The 14,474-nt window shown below is 42.9% G+C and overlaps 1 long non-coding RNA gene across 1 annotated transcript; it reads right to left on the reverse strand.

Moving 5' to 3' along the window:
* Positions 1-2,089: 2,089 nt before the first annotated feature.
* Positions 2,090-14,196, reverse strand: LOC123597808. The gene is made up of 3 exons (XR_006712265.1): positions 14,087-14,196; positions 13,583-13,786; positions 2,090-4,661 (listed from the first exon to the last, which is right to left on the reverse strand). It is a non-coding gene; the product is annotated as an uncharacterized LOC123597808 (long non-coding RNA).
* Between the last annotated feature and the right edge of the window lie 278 nt (positions 14,197-14,474).

Raw genomic sequence — 14,474 nt, forward strand, 5'->3', positions numbered from 1 at the left:
TCTGGATCTAATCTCTACCGTTTTGTGCCAAGTTTGAGGACTCATTATACTTTAGGCTTTATAAAATATTTCTCCTCTGGGTGCTTCTGTTTGCGTAAATTTTCTATATTGGGTATGCATGTTTTTCTAGTGGAACCTTTCTCCATTGTACATCTTTTTTTTCTCCCCCCTAAGGACATATAAGAAAAAAATCAGCTTGTTTTTGTATCTAAATGGAGGTTTGTGCTAAACACAAAAATCTAACTACAAATAAATTATGCTCTGATCTTGAAGGATAAAACAAACACAAAGCAATGCAGAGCTGTGTTTTGTCAAAGCCAAATGGAACATGACGTTCAGAAGTTTCCAATTGGGTTCCAAAATTAGAATAAATCTTGGCAAAATGCATACTCATGTCCCCTTTAGGAATCTTATCATTTGAACTCATTACTGGCTACTCCATGCCTTACTCATTCCAGTAGCTCCCAGGAGGCCTGAGGACCTGCCTCCATGAGTTCTGGAGCTGCCCTAAGCCTGCTGGTTTTAACTTTGTCTAAGTTAAATGGAGGCATTTCTAAGGAAATGGGGCATAAAAAACTTAGTAAGCGTAAGACTTGAACACCCACATCCAGCCCCATTTCTTCCGGGAAGTCCAGGTGTAGAGAAATTGTGCACTGAGTGGCCTTCGCTACTTGGTTCTACAGCTATAGCTCTCTCAAAAAGCACTTGGTTGATTCTAAGCCTTTGGGGTGGCCATGAACTCTGGGTTACTGTGAAAGTGTCTCTGAATTATACATTCTATAAGAAACAGTTCATTTCTAGATTAGAGGCCTTCTTGGATAGGGAGTGAGGTTCAAGGGAGAGAGTGTGGGAGTTCCTTTCAGGAAGTTCTTATTTGGCTGCCAATTAGTATCAAGCAAGGGTGAATACTTGCTGAGCTCCCTTCCCAGGGACAGGATGTCAAACTTCATCATTGGAATGGACTGGAAGATCTTCCTTCTGTTGTTCATAGGGCCTCTCAGCTCAAGACCTCATCTTATCATCTTATCTCCCACTACTCATGAATCAGAGTGTAGACACTTTCATCAACCAGTGCCCTGTTAGCTCCTTAACATGCTGCGTTCATTCTAACCTCTAGACTCATTCCAGTTTCTCTCTTGGAATGCTTCCTTCCACTCCCCTCTGCAAATGCCATTCATCCCATAAGCCCATCTCACACCTTCTCACATCCTGGGCCAGGCATCTCTGCCAACAGTTTCAACCCACTTTGGTTGCTTGCCTCTCTCCTTTTTCATTGCCTACATCAAACAATTACTACTCATTAATATTCAGTCTTTTATCTTTCTGCAAGTGTGTCCCACAATTACATCAAAGCATTTAGAATTCAGGGCCCATATTTTAGACTTTCTTTTTTATGTCTCTTGAAACTTGAATGATAGGTACTTGGAGTTTGCCCAAAGTTGAAAGTAAATCTAACCAAAGATGAGCAAAATCTTTAGATCAAAATACACAGAATATTACTGAGATAAATTGAAGAAAACCTGAATAAATGAAGGTATAGATCATGCTCATGGATTGGAAGATTCAATATTATAATCAGATGATTATTTTCATGAGCACGAGAAAGGCAAAGATTTCATTAATAGCATTTATATATTTTATGACGAACTAATCATAAAATTGATATTACAGGGCATTAAAAAAGAAAAAAAATTCTGTTAATCGAAAGATACCATTGGGGTGCCTGGGTGGCTCAGTCGGTTGAGCGTCTGACTTAGGCTCAGGTCATGATCTCACACTTTGTGAGTTCGAGGCCAGCATCGGACTCTGTGCTGATAGCTCAGAGCCTGGAGCCTTCTTTGGATTCTATGTCTCCCTCTCTCTCTGCCCCTCCCCTGCCTCTCTCTTTCTCGAAAATAAATTAAAAAAATATACACCATTAAAAAGTGAAAAGTGAAGTCATGGATTAGAAGAAAATATTAGCAAGTTATATATCTGACAAAGGAATTCTCTCTCTCTCTCTCTCTCTCTCTCTCTCTATATATATATATATATATACATATATATATAAAGATCTCCTACAAATTAATAAGAAAATGATAGACATATATACAGACAAATATACAATATATTTGAAAAAGTAGTTTACAAAAAAGAAAATCCAAAAGGCGAGTAAACATATGAATAGATGCCTAACTACATTAGTCATTAGGAGAATGCAAATTAAAATCATGAGCTTCAGAAATAGACACCAGAATGGCCAAAATGAAAAAGATATTCAACACCAAGTACTGGAGAACATTTGGAATATTTGGAACTCTTGCACACTATTATTATACAGTGGTAGTATACAGTTGATACAACTACTTTTCAAATGTATTTAGCAAAATTGACTAAATCGGGACATATGTATACCTTATCAACTGGTACTTCTACTCCTAGGTATGTATCAGTACATATGCTTGTCAAAAGACATGTAGGAAAAATATTCATAGTAGCGGCATACATAATGACCAAAAAGTGGAAACAATCCAAATGTTCACCAACAGTAGAGTTGGGAAATAAATGTAGTATGTCCACACAATGAAATTCTTTCAGCAATGAGAATGAGCAAATTATTGCTACTTACAACACTCTGGATGAAGCTCACAGACATATTGTTGACCAAAAGAAATCAGACACATGGAGTATATATTGTAAGATTCCATTTCTTTAAAGTTCAAAAAAGGCAAAACTAATCTATGGTAACTAAGATGGCTTTTAGGATGCAATAATGTTCTATTTCTTCATCTGGGTGGTTGTTAACAAGGGTTTGGTCTTTTTGTGCAAATTCATTGACCTGTACACTTATGATCAGTGCACTTTTTCTGTATGGATGAAGTATTTATGTTTAAAAGCAAAAGGTTTCATCTCAGGCAGATGAACTGTCATTCAGCAAGGATTTTCCACTGCTCATAAGCTCAGGAGTTTGATTGAACAAACAGCCCCGTAAATCCAATTTCAAACCTCATCTTGACCTTGGAAAGAATAAAACACTGGTCTGAACTACTAAGCTCTTCCTGCTTCAGCAAATTTACTCATAAAACCATTTTATAGATGTTGCACTTTGCTGTCAACAGGAAAGCATCTTTATTAATAACATCTCCATCCTCATTATTTCCCATTGTAGATCATCTCCTGGCTTAGAGTTGCCTGTCTCTCTCGTGACCGTCATCTTGTTGAATCTTGCATTACAATTGTGTGTATTCTTTCTCATTCCACCACCCCTGCCTCTTGAGGGCAAAGTAGCCCCTTACGCTGCTCAGTTCAATACACTGGAGAGGCTCAAGGCTGGATTTTTTAAAAATTAATTTAATTAGATCAATTGCAAGGCTCAGGGTTACAAAGTACGTGGGTGGTGTCGTCTCCACTTGATTATACCTTGGATTCTCGGGAGTCAGGTGAAGGCCACCATCCTCACCCAAACCCAGCCAAGGGCTGGGGCATCTTTGCTTGAGTCTGCAAGACCACAGGTTTGATTTGCCAAGGTTGTTCTTGGGTGCTCAAATTGGTTTAGGATATTCCAACCAGAGCATTTTTGGATGCTGAAGGCAAATTGGGAAACACATTTTCCCGTTTTTGTGTAAATTATCTCAATTATACTAAAGTATAAAAGAACATTAGATTTGGACTCTAGAATTCCTTAATTTAAAATGTTTCTACTTTACCCTTAATAACTCTGGAACTTTGGTAGTGGAGGTGGGGAAGGGGCACTTAGCACCTGTTTCCTAATCTTCCCCCAGTGGGACAGTAATGCCACCCCAAAGGATTACTGGGAGAATTCATTCAAGTACACATGCCTTCAGCTTTTAACATTACACATGTATTCAAAACATTCTATCAGCTCTGGGGACTCACAAAGGGCTCACAGTCCAATTGGTAAGAAAGATGTATGAATAAATCAGTTCTGTATTTCTCAACCTATTTTTCATTATTGGCCTCTAAGGAGCCTTCTTAGACATTTTTTCCTCTTCGTCCCCTGCCCTCTGTGAAATTTTAATACCACAGATACACTCTGTATATATTTATGAATTGTATGCATATCAGTGTTTTATAATAAAAAGAGTACGTTTTTTTCCAGCCTCTCCTCCAGGAACTACTTCTCTCCCCCTTGGGGGAAGATATCTCCTCCCTTGAAAATGAAGGAAACAAATATTACAGGGGAGTGGGAGATATAATAGGAATAAGTGGTACAAGATGGAGAGTCACTCCACTGCTCATGGTGGGGGAGACCGACTGTGGTGGGTGTTCTCCGGAAAGACTCCAGGGATAAAAGGAAGATGCCGGAGATCACAAAGGTGAATCAGGACTGCCTGGCAGGCACACGCAGGGGAAGTTCCCACAGAAAGGCATAAAGAGGTGTGAGGCAGTGTGCCCATTCTGGGTGAGTACAGATGGGGAGGCCCGGGGCATGAGGCGGGCTCCTGCAGCCAGGGGGGGCCTTGAATGCCAAACCAACAGCAGACCTTACCTCCAAAGGCGTCAGAGACACACAAAAGTTTTAAGAAGCAGAATGACTTGATCAGATTCATACACTTGCAAGTTCCTTCAGGCTTTTGTGTGGATGAGGCGGAGAAATCAGGTCAGAGTCTATTCCAGAAGTTAAAGACAGAAATCCTCAGGCCTTGAATGAGAGCAGTTGCCTATGAAGATGAGAGAAGGGAAGGAAATTTTGGAGACAGAAGGAAGTGGAACAGCTTATGAGACAGCACCGGTATGCTGTAGGTAATTGATGAAAGGGCCGTTTGCTAACACTCAGCACTTGGGACGCTTTGGCAGCTTGACACTGCAAAGCTTCCCAGAGGTCTCAGGACCGGATGGCTTAGATCTCTCAGTGGCCTGAGGTTTGATATCGGTAAAATCAATGTTTTCCTTTGGGGTTAAACTGGGTACAGCAAACCTAGCCAGTGCGCTGTGAGGGGACAGCACGGGCTGCTCCTTGGCTGGGCCCCAACTACTGGGCTGAATGACTCCATGAATTATGTACAAGTATAACAACGGGACAGTACAGGCCACAGGCATTCTTGGACCCGTGCGCCGTGTTCTGCTCTGACTTCAAGTGCTCCCTTGTCTCTCTGCTCCAGCCAATCGGAACCCATGGGCGACATCACCAGCTGCCCTTACCCTGTGGCTTTGCTCTCTTCTGGGAATCACCTGGGCTGCTACCAAGACTCTTGAGCGATGACCCCGAGCTCCCGTTTGTGACTCTAGCTCACAGTAAATCAGACCGCCTATGGATTCTCCAGCATGAAGTGGTTCATCTCACTTCTGTTGGTAGCTTTTAGGATTATGAAGAAATTTTAAAAGGCGGCAGTTGTGTATCCTGCAGGGAAAATGAGGAATGTTAATGTCTGGACGACTCTTCTACTAAACAGTAGGGCAGGAGCAGAGGTCGGTGGTCTTTTGGCAACGGAATGAGTGTAAGGAGATGGACCAGGGAGGGTGGCATCTGCTGATGATGTGGCTTCTTCTCTTTACGTTGGGGAGCTGGTGTGGCTACCCCACAGAGCTGCCAACAGGACCTCGGGGTGCACGGGGAGGTGTCTGTCCACCACCAGGGACCCTGTGATACATACTAAAGCCCATTCCCTTCAGCTTTACACAGAACACACCGTGTCTGAGAAGATTGCTTTGAAGAAAAGGCTAATGCTCTTTTGCCCATTCTGAGTCAAATCTGTGCACCAGGGGCCGACTCCTCTGCACTCATCTTTACCAAGCCAAATCCCTTACAGTCCCTCTCAAGGCTTGCAGAAGCCGGCCACAAAGGTGGCATGAAAATCAAGAACTGCTGAAAGTTCCCCTCCCAACCATCTCTTTCAGCCTCCCTTCTCTTTGGCTTCCCCAGGCTCTCTACTCTGCCTAACCCTAGCTGGACTAACCCCCCGGGGCTTAGCCTGTTTATCCTGGCTGTGACCCAGAGTGCCCTTCAAGGACTTGAAGTGAAACCTGGCTAACGGGCCCTGGCCTGATGCCATCCCAGGGTGTAGGAAACTGGACTCAGTGGGGCTTGCAGAACCTTCCAGATTCCACTTATTTGTTAGGAGGAGATGGAAGCCACAGCGTTGAGAGGGGCCCAGAGCTGAAGGTGACTAAAAAGCCTGCTGGGGAGCTCTCAGATGCTCCAGTGAGGCCGGAGCTTCTCATGTGGCTCCAGTTCCATCCCAGGCAGGGGCTACCTAACTATTGCAGGGCTATAGGCAAAGAGTGCTGACTTGTGCATTTTGGAATCTGAAGGGAGGTCTGCGGTGGTGTGCCATAGTCCCTGACATAGTCACCATTTAGAAATTAATTGGATTAGGAACTTTGAGAATATGCCAAATAAACACTGCGAGAATGCAAAGCTGGCACCAGAGACCAGTACACTATGACAAACTCGGGATTTAGAGAAACTTGGAGGGGCTGAGCAGTGATGTCATGTTCTCAAATGTTAATGAGAAGTGTGAGTGGTTTTCCTATTAACTGCAAAGTGCAGGAGAGAGGACATGTGGCATACCATCCATTGTGAACTGGAAAGCCTTCAGGATTTTAGTGGACAGTAAGATCGAGGGAATAGAAAACACATGATCTGGCACCTTAACTTTTACATATCCAAAACTGAGCCTGTCGAACTTGTCCCTCTCTTGACAGTTCCAATGTCTATAGATTAGAGCTATTAGCCTTCCGGAATTATCTATTGTATGGTTACAATCTATAGCCAACTATTTAATAAACATATACTTGGTACATAATCCCATAATATGTTTTAGTGAGTCATTTTATCATTCACTCACTTTCAATAAATATTTATTGAGCACATAGTAAGTACCATGCCCTTTGTTAAGTGCTAGAAATATAGTAGCAAATAAAGTAGACATAGTTCCTGCCTTCCTTGTTTTATCAGGGGAAACAGGCATTAAAGCAGTAAATACACATATAATTATTCAAAATTATAGCCCTCTTTAGCTTTATGAAAGTACAAGACTCTAGACAGCATATAGTGGGGAGATAGGCCTGGCTTTGGGAGGAGGATTCAGGGAATGTTCCTTAAGAAAATGAATTTTGAGCTCCCTTATAGTTATATGGTTATTTTGCCCAATATGGTAGCCACGAGCTACATGTGGATTTTTTTTTTAACTTAAATGGATCAAAATTAAATAAAATTAGTTCGGTTCTTCAGTTACACCAGCTATATTCCAAAGCTCAAAAGCCACCTTCAGCAAGGGGCTACCATATTATATAATATAGGTATACAACATTTTCATGTTTGTAGAAATTTCCATTGAGCAGTGCTGTTACATAGAATTTTACTGGCTGGAAAAGGGGGCAGGGGAGGGGGAAAGAAATACACTGAGCCAGAAAAACATACTTCTTAATTTAGAGAAACTTAATTACAATCTAAGAGAAATAAACTTTTTAGAATATTCATTTGATGGTGATGTTGGATGATGGGTTTGGGTGAAGGATCAGAGGAAATGGGAAATGTTCCTTCCCTAGGTTCTCTGACTCAGGCTCAGACAGATACACCTAGCCAGCTGTTCAGCATTTATTCCCACATGGGCCTCTGGTTCTGGACTTTTGCCTTGGTTCTTGGGTATATGAAATAGTTAGTGACCAATACAGCATAATGGAGAACATTATTGTACTTGAATTGTTCAGCAAAATATGAAATGAATGACACAGAATAGGGCAATTGACAATAAATGTTCAATTGTATCATAAAAACCACATGTAACTAAATATTGGTAGTTGCCACCCTCTGAGCTCTCTGCCACTTGCAACAGCCACTGTCCTTGAGTGAGTCTTAGTGCTCCTGAGAGTCCTGTCCTGGGCCCTATTCTCTTTTCACTCTGTCCATTGCTCCCTGACTTAACATATGATCCATATGCTGATGGGTTCCAAGTGTATTTCTAGCCCCAGCACTCTCTCCAGTTCTTCTGACTTCTAAATTCAAATGCCCACTAATCATCTTCAGTTGGCTGGGCCAAAGCCACTTCAAACTCATTCCTCCAGTGTCCATCCAGATTGCACCTCCTTTTCCGTTCCCTACTTCAACAATGGCAATGTTGTCTAAACCGGGAGCTAAAAGCCTGGGCACCATTCTTGACTTCCACACTGAAATGCCTTTGGCCACCAAGTCCTGTAGATTCTGCCTCCCAAATAAATTCTTGAATTTATTGATTTGCCTCCCCCTCCCCCATTCTGTACTATCCTAGTTTATTATTTACTGCCTGATTATGTGATCATTTCCCACCCAGTCTCCATGATCCAGTCTTGGCCCCTTCCAAATCATGCTCCACAATACAGCCATAGCAATCTTTTGAAATTCGATAATGTCCTTCCATTGCTTAAAAGCCTTCAATGCCTCCCCAGTACCTTAGTCCAAAGGCCTTTCTGTGGTTACAAGGCTCATCTTGGCTTGGCTCTGTTCACTTCTCCAGCTGCTTCTCTTATCCTTTATCCCATGTATGTTATTCTGTAAAAACACTTAGCTTCATTTAGTTCAGGGACCCAGCATGTTTAACTTTGTATTGGGATTTTTTGCACATACTATTTATAGAGATAATTTTACCACTACCACCCCTCTTCTTTCCCCTCTTTTTCTGGATTATTCAGTTTCAATGTTATTTTTTTTTCAAGAAGACATCCCCCAATTCCTCAGTGTGGGTTTAGCTGCCCTGTCATATACCCTCTGAAGTGGGTTTAAGGATGCCCCCCTAAATGTCCACATCTGAATTCCCAGAATCTGTGAATGTTACTTTATTTGGAAAAGGGCTCTTTGCAGAGGTAATTAAGGATTTTGAGATGAGATCATGCTGGATTATCCAGGTGGGCTCTAAATACACCGAGAAGTGTCAGTATAAGAAACACAGAAAAAAGGAGGAAGATGTGAGAAGGAGACAAAAATTGAGTGATGCGGCCACAAGCCAAGGAAAGCCCAGAGCCACCAGAAACTGGAAGAGGCAAGGGAATGTTCTTCTCCAAAGCCTTCAGGGGAAGTGTGGTCCTGTCAACACCTTGATTTCAGTATTCTATTATCCAGAACTATGAGAGAACAAATTTTTGTTGCTGTAAGCCACCAGGTTTGTGGTAATTTGTTACAGCAGCCCTAGGAACTAATACCTCCTTCCCTTGCTTCTATGATGCCTCTGTTCACAGTGCTTCGAAGTGGCCTCTTTATGCGACTGCCTTCCTAACTTGCAATAAGCTTCATTAAGGCATGGGTTTGTTTATAAGCATATTCCCAACACTTGCTCAGGACCTGGTACAGATTAAGCAACCGATAATCATTTGATGTGTGAATGAAGCACTGTTGGCTGATACACAGTAGACTTGGTGGAGGAGATGGACTTGAGCTGCTCTGACAAAATGGGCAGCATTTGGGTGACATTGCGATGGAACAGTTACAGGAACTACATCAATGAGGGTCTAGAGATAAGAACGAGAGTAATACATGGACTCATAGAGACTGACATGACAGGACGGGGCTCCTAAAATACAGCTGGGTGAGCAGTAAGGTGAACTAATAGGACCTACTCCTGCAGGCCAGAACTACCCTAGAGGGTGTGCTCAGCATCTCTGTGTGCCGGGAAGGGGTCCCGGTTTTCCGTAACATCTGTTCCCCCCATTATGGCCGGCCGGGGTCTGGGGCTTCAGAGCATCGCACTGTAGCACACAGACACCACTATGCTCTTTGTGTGCCATGCTAAAAAAAGACTAGGAAATACTTCTAAGGTGAGGAGTCATTGAAGCTTCTCGAACTGAAACAGGATAGGGTCAGCTACATAATTTGTGAGCCCCTGTGCAAAATAAAATAAAATTGATGGCCTCTGGCTCAAAAATCATAAACAATTTCAAGATGCCAATAGGAGAGCATTAAACAAGTACAGAGCCTTCTAAGTGTGGGGTCTGGTGTAATTGCCAGATCTCACACCCCTGAAGCCAACCCTGACCGTGAAAGATTTGCTGAAGGTGGGTATGAAGTCACTGTGTGAAATGGGTTGAACGAGTAGGGGATATAACAGGGGGATGCGGTAAGAGGCTCCTGCGATAAACGAGGAAGGTGGAGGTGATGAGGTTCTTGGTTCAGGTGGTTTCGCAGAAGTACAAAGGGAAGAAAAAGGCAAATCCGAGAGGTAAGAGATGACACGCACTCACAGTCAGGGGTGCTTCAGGGTCTCTCCAGATTTCTCAGAGCAGAGGAAGCATCAGGGAGCCCTCGAGGAAATGGGGAACATTAGTGTGTCATTGACCCTGTACTGCCCGGGAGCTGTCTCAGACAGGACTGGCCATTTTACTCCACAAAGGAACCACATACAGACATCAGACCTAATAACTTCCTGACTTTAGTTAGGATGCAAAAGGAGGAGGGAGAGAGGACAAAGCCTACAATACTTCTGGGGGCCAGAATGTGCGAGGGTGAGGAGTGGTGGGGACTGTCACAAGCTCCGGACTGTCCACAGGTGCACATGGTTATGTGGAAACACAAGGGCATGGTGGCCAGAGCTTCAGACCTTAAGGGAGAAGCTAAAGATCCAGAATTGTGAAATCGTTCTCAATTTTTAAGAGTTGACAACTAAGTTACATATATATGTAAATTCTTGAAAACATATATATATATATATATATATATATATACACACACACACACACATATATACATATATATATTGTACATATATATATTGTAAGCTGAACCATACCATACACACTCATGGGCCAGATCTGGCTAATGGGACTCAGCTTGCAGCCTCTGCATAGGACACGGCAGGTAAGAGCCAGGGCTGGGCTCAAATCCTGCCTCTGCCTCTTGATTGGAAGGGTCCTTCTAAGTCTCACCCTTCTATATAACGGGGATGATTGTGGTAGCTACCTCTTGGAGTAGTGGTGAGGTTTAAATGACATCCTTTAGCTAAGGCACAGATGATGGTAACCGATAAGTAAATCAATGTTGGCTGTTGCTGTTTTTAAGCACCCACTACATGCCAGGTTCTGTGCTGTGTACTTTATATATTCTATTTTATTTTGTGCTCACAACCATGCTTTCAAATAGATTTTATTGGGGCGCCTGGGTGGCGCAGTCGGTTAAGCGTCCGACTTCAGCCAGGTCACGATCTCGCGGTCCGTGAGTTCGAGCCCCGCGTCGGGCTCTGGGCTGATGGCTCAGAGCCTGGAGCCTGTTTCCGATTCTGTGTCTCCCTCTCTCTCTGCCCCTCCCCCGTTCATGCTCTGTCTCTCTCTGTCCCAAAAATAAATAAACGTTGAAAAAAAAAAAACAAATAGGTTTTATTATAGTATACTCATCTCCCAGAGGTGGGGTGGAAAGAAAGGCTCAGATATCCAAATTCACTTGCCTCAAATCACAGACTCTGAGTCTGAGCAAGAATTCAAATATTACAATTTCTGCTTCCAAAGGTATTGCTTTTTAAGCAGTGTCTCTTACCCATACTGACTCTTGTGTTCTATTTTGGAGGTTTTTAGAAAGACTGTTCTAGCCAACAGTACTTTTCAAGGAAAATTTAGTAACAAAACAAACTCTAAAAAGAAATAAAGCTCTCCCTCTCACCCTCCCAACTCAAACACACAAATGCTCAAAACAAAAGTAATGAAAGCTGCCAGTGCATTTTCTCCCCCATCCAGTGGACTCTCAAATAACATTGTTTGGGGGAACACATTATTCTTTGTATTTTCCCAATTCCTCAGGACAACCACTGCATTCCTATCCTGCCTCAGAGGTGAAGAAGTTGACAGCATAATGGATAAGGGACCTATGTACAGGCCCTAAGGCAAGAGATTAACAGGTAGGACTCCAGTGCCTTTATTGAGTAGACAAACTCTCTTGGGTCCACTCAGCAATGGTGACAGGTGTCAGAGCCAGGCACGGGGCCCTGGGGCCTCTGTGCCCTGGAAGGCAATTAGGTATTTGCTCAGTGGCCTATACTTTATGTATATCCTCCAGTCTGGCAAAGTGATCACTCCATCCCCTGCTACTCTTGAGGGGCTTTATACGCTGGAGCTATCTACCCAGGATCATCCAGCAAGCGATTTTATTTTCTTAAAAAAAGGAAGGGAAAGGAAAGAAAAGATTTGCCCTGTTTGTAGGTCTCAAAGTAGCAAGAATTTTAACTTGTTCCTGGAATAAATTCTGGCGCACTCGAAATGAGAGCGGATTAGGTAGGGGTGGGGGAGATCCCAGCTGGGCAAGGCAGAGTGATGAAATTCATGGCAAACAGCTTTGTTTGAGTCTTTTGACTATGGCCAAGCCAGTAGGGCTGAGAGCACGATGTTCTCAATAACAGCCTTGACAATAACATGATTTGTTTCCCTTCCAAAGCCGAAAATGGCATCTCAGCCTGCAAAGGGGAGCTTTCTTCTGAACCTGTGGGATGGGAGAGCTGATTTCATCCCTCAGAGTAGGAGATGAAGGCATTAAGTGGAGCGGACTCAAATCAAAATGTCATCTGACCATAACACTTGCCTAAACAATACATATTTTATTTTGTTTTGGAGGAACTTCTCTTCAGTCTTTTTATGGGTAGGATTTCAGACTAGGATGTCCTTCTTCCCTAACCACCAGAGTGAAATTGAATATTGCCTCAGTCCAAGGGTACACATCTGCATCATTTTCGTATTTCACAGCAGAAACTAAGTTCTGAAGCTTGACCCAACCCAGCTATTTTGAAGGCCCTGAGCTGATACCTGCCTAAATGGTTTTCCCTTCTTCACACTTTTCTGGGTTCTTTCAGAGAATTGGGAAGATGTAAACTTCAGTGCTTTCTCAAAAGGGTAAACTAAAAGCTAATAGGGGTTTATGCCGTTAAGAAAAATAATGGCCTAAGGATGTCTGAGCGGCTCAGTCAGTTAAGCGCCTGACCCATGATCTCACACAGTTTTGGGATTGAGTCCCACACTGGACTCCATGCTCAGTGTGAAGCCTGCTTGGGATTCTCTCTCTCTCTCTCTCTCTCTCTCTCTGCCTCCCCCCTCAAATAAAAAATAATAATAATGTTAGCCAGCAGTTAATAATGATTGCAAGTGATTGCAAATCTCTTGAGCTGCATCACCGCTACAGATAGAAATATGCAAGGTTCCCATGCTTCTCCATCATTGGAAAGCATGGACTGAACTCAGTTCTGGCCAAAGCAGTGCTCTAGTCCTCCAGGGAAACAATAAATCACCAAAGACATGGTCCCTCCCCTCACTGAAATTCCAGTAGAAAGTAAAACCAGTCACATACATTCATCTACCTGGGAAAGGCAGGCACAAACTCCAAGGTGAACACTGTGCAAGTTCATTTTTAAATCCATGGCTTGAATTTAGATCGCATTTGCCAACGTAAATTATAACCTAAAGGTTGAATAAGTTCTCGAGCTGCCAAACCACAGCCCATTTACTTATTCAGACAAGTGTAGGATTTATCCTCCTTTTGCAACTTTGTTTCTATGGACTAATGAATGGATCTCCATGGTCTTCATAGTAAATCACAGAAGCTCCACATCACCATCCTGTGGGAGGGAATGTTCCCTCCTCTCTCCTTTTACTGAGCTTCAGCTTTTTAAGAGTTCCAGTGGGGGTGAGAAACTGGTACCTGGTTATTGGTGGGAGCAGTGAGTGGTAGGTGCCTTGGGTGAAGACGGAAAAGCAGGGAGGCCTCCAGGACGTTAAGGGAGCCGTTCCTCTGTAGGAAGGAGTTTCCATCCCCGCTGCAGCATTTCTTAGTAGTGGCCGCAGGCAACACTGTTCTGATGAGTCCCTTGGCCTTCAGGGACCCTTTGAAACTCAGTTTCCACATCTGGAAAGCAAGAACAACAACAATAATAAACGATGCTTCAGTCATGGGATTGTGAAGATAAGGAGAGGGGAGATGAGAAAACACCTAATACGGTGTGCTGTCACAGAACTGACATTCAGGAAATATTGAATCTGGATCTGTTAGAAAAAAGGACAACACATACAAAAGTATAAACAAATGCAGATACATTGAATGCAAACTGCTTCTCTAGGGCTGAGAAATAGATGTGGAATCATTTGCATATGAGGCAATTTGTGGGCTGGCAGATAAAGCTACTCAAGGAAACTCTGAGAAACTTACATGTGGATGCCTCTCTACAAGACATATCTCTTAACATAGGCAGGCTTTTTGAGGTCTTCATGACCGTCTTGGATTGATCAGGGCTTCTGTGTGGGGCTCCCGGCTCTGCATCTGTCCCTGCTGATAAGAGGGAGCTCAGCCCCACCCTTGTAGAGTTGCAGATTTAGCAAGTAAAACTACAGAATACTCAGTTAAATTAGAATTTCAAATAAACAATGAAGAATTGTTTAGTATGTCTTATGCAATATTTGGCATGCACTTATACAAAAAAAAAAAATCCATTGTTTATCTGAGATTGAAATCGAACTGAATGTCCTGCACTATATTTGTATCCCAGCACCTCATTTTGTAAGGGCCCACGGGTGAACTCCACAGGATACTCACACTA

This window comes from Leopardus geoffroyi, chromosome A1 (assembly GCF_018350155.1).
Source record: "Leopardus geoffroyi isolate Oge1 chromosome A1, O.geoffroyi_Oge1_pat1.0, whole genome shotgun sequence".
Classification (NCBI taxonomy): domain Eukaryota; kingdom Metazoa; phylum Chordata; class Mammalia; order Carnivora; family Felidae; genus Leopardus; species Leopardus geoffroyi.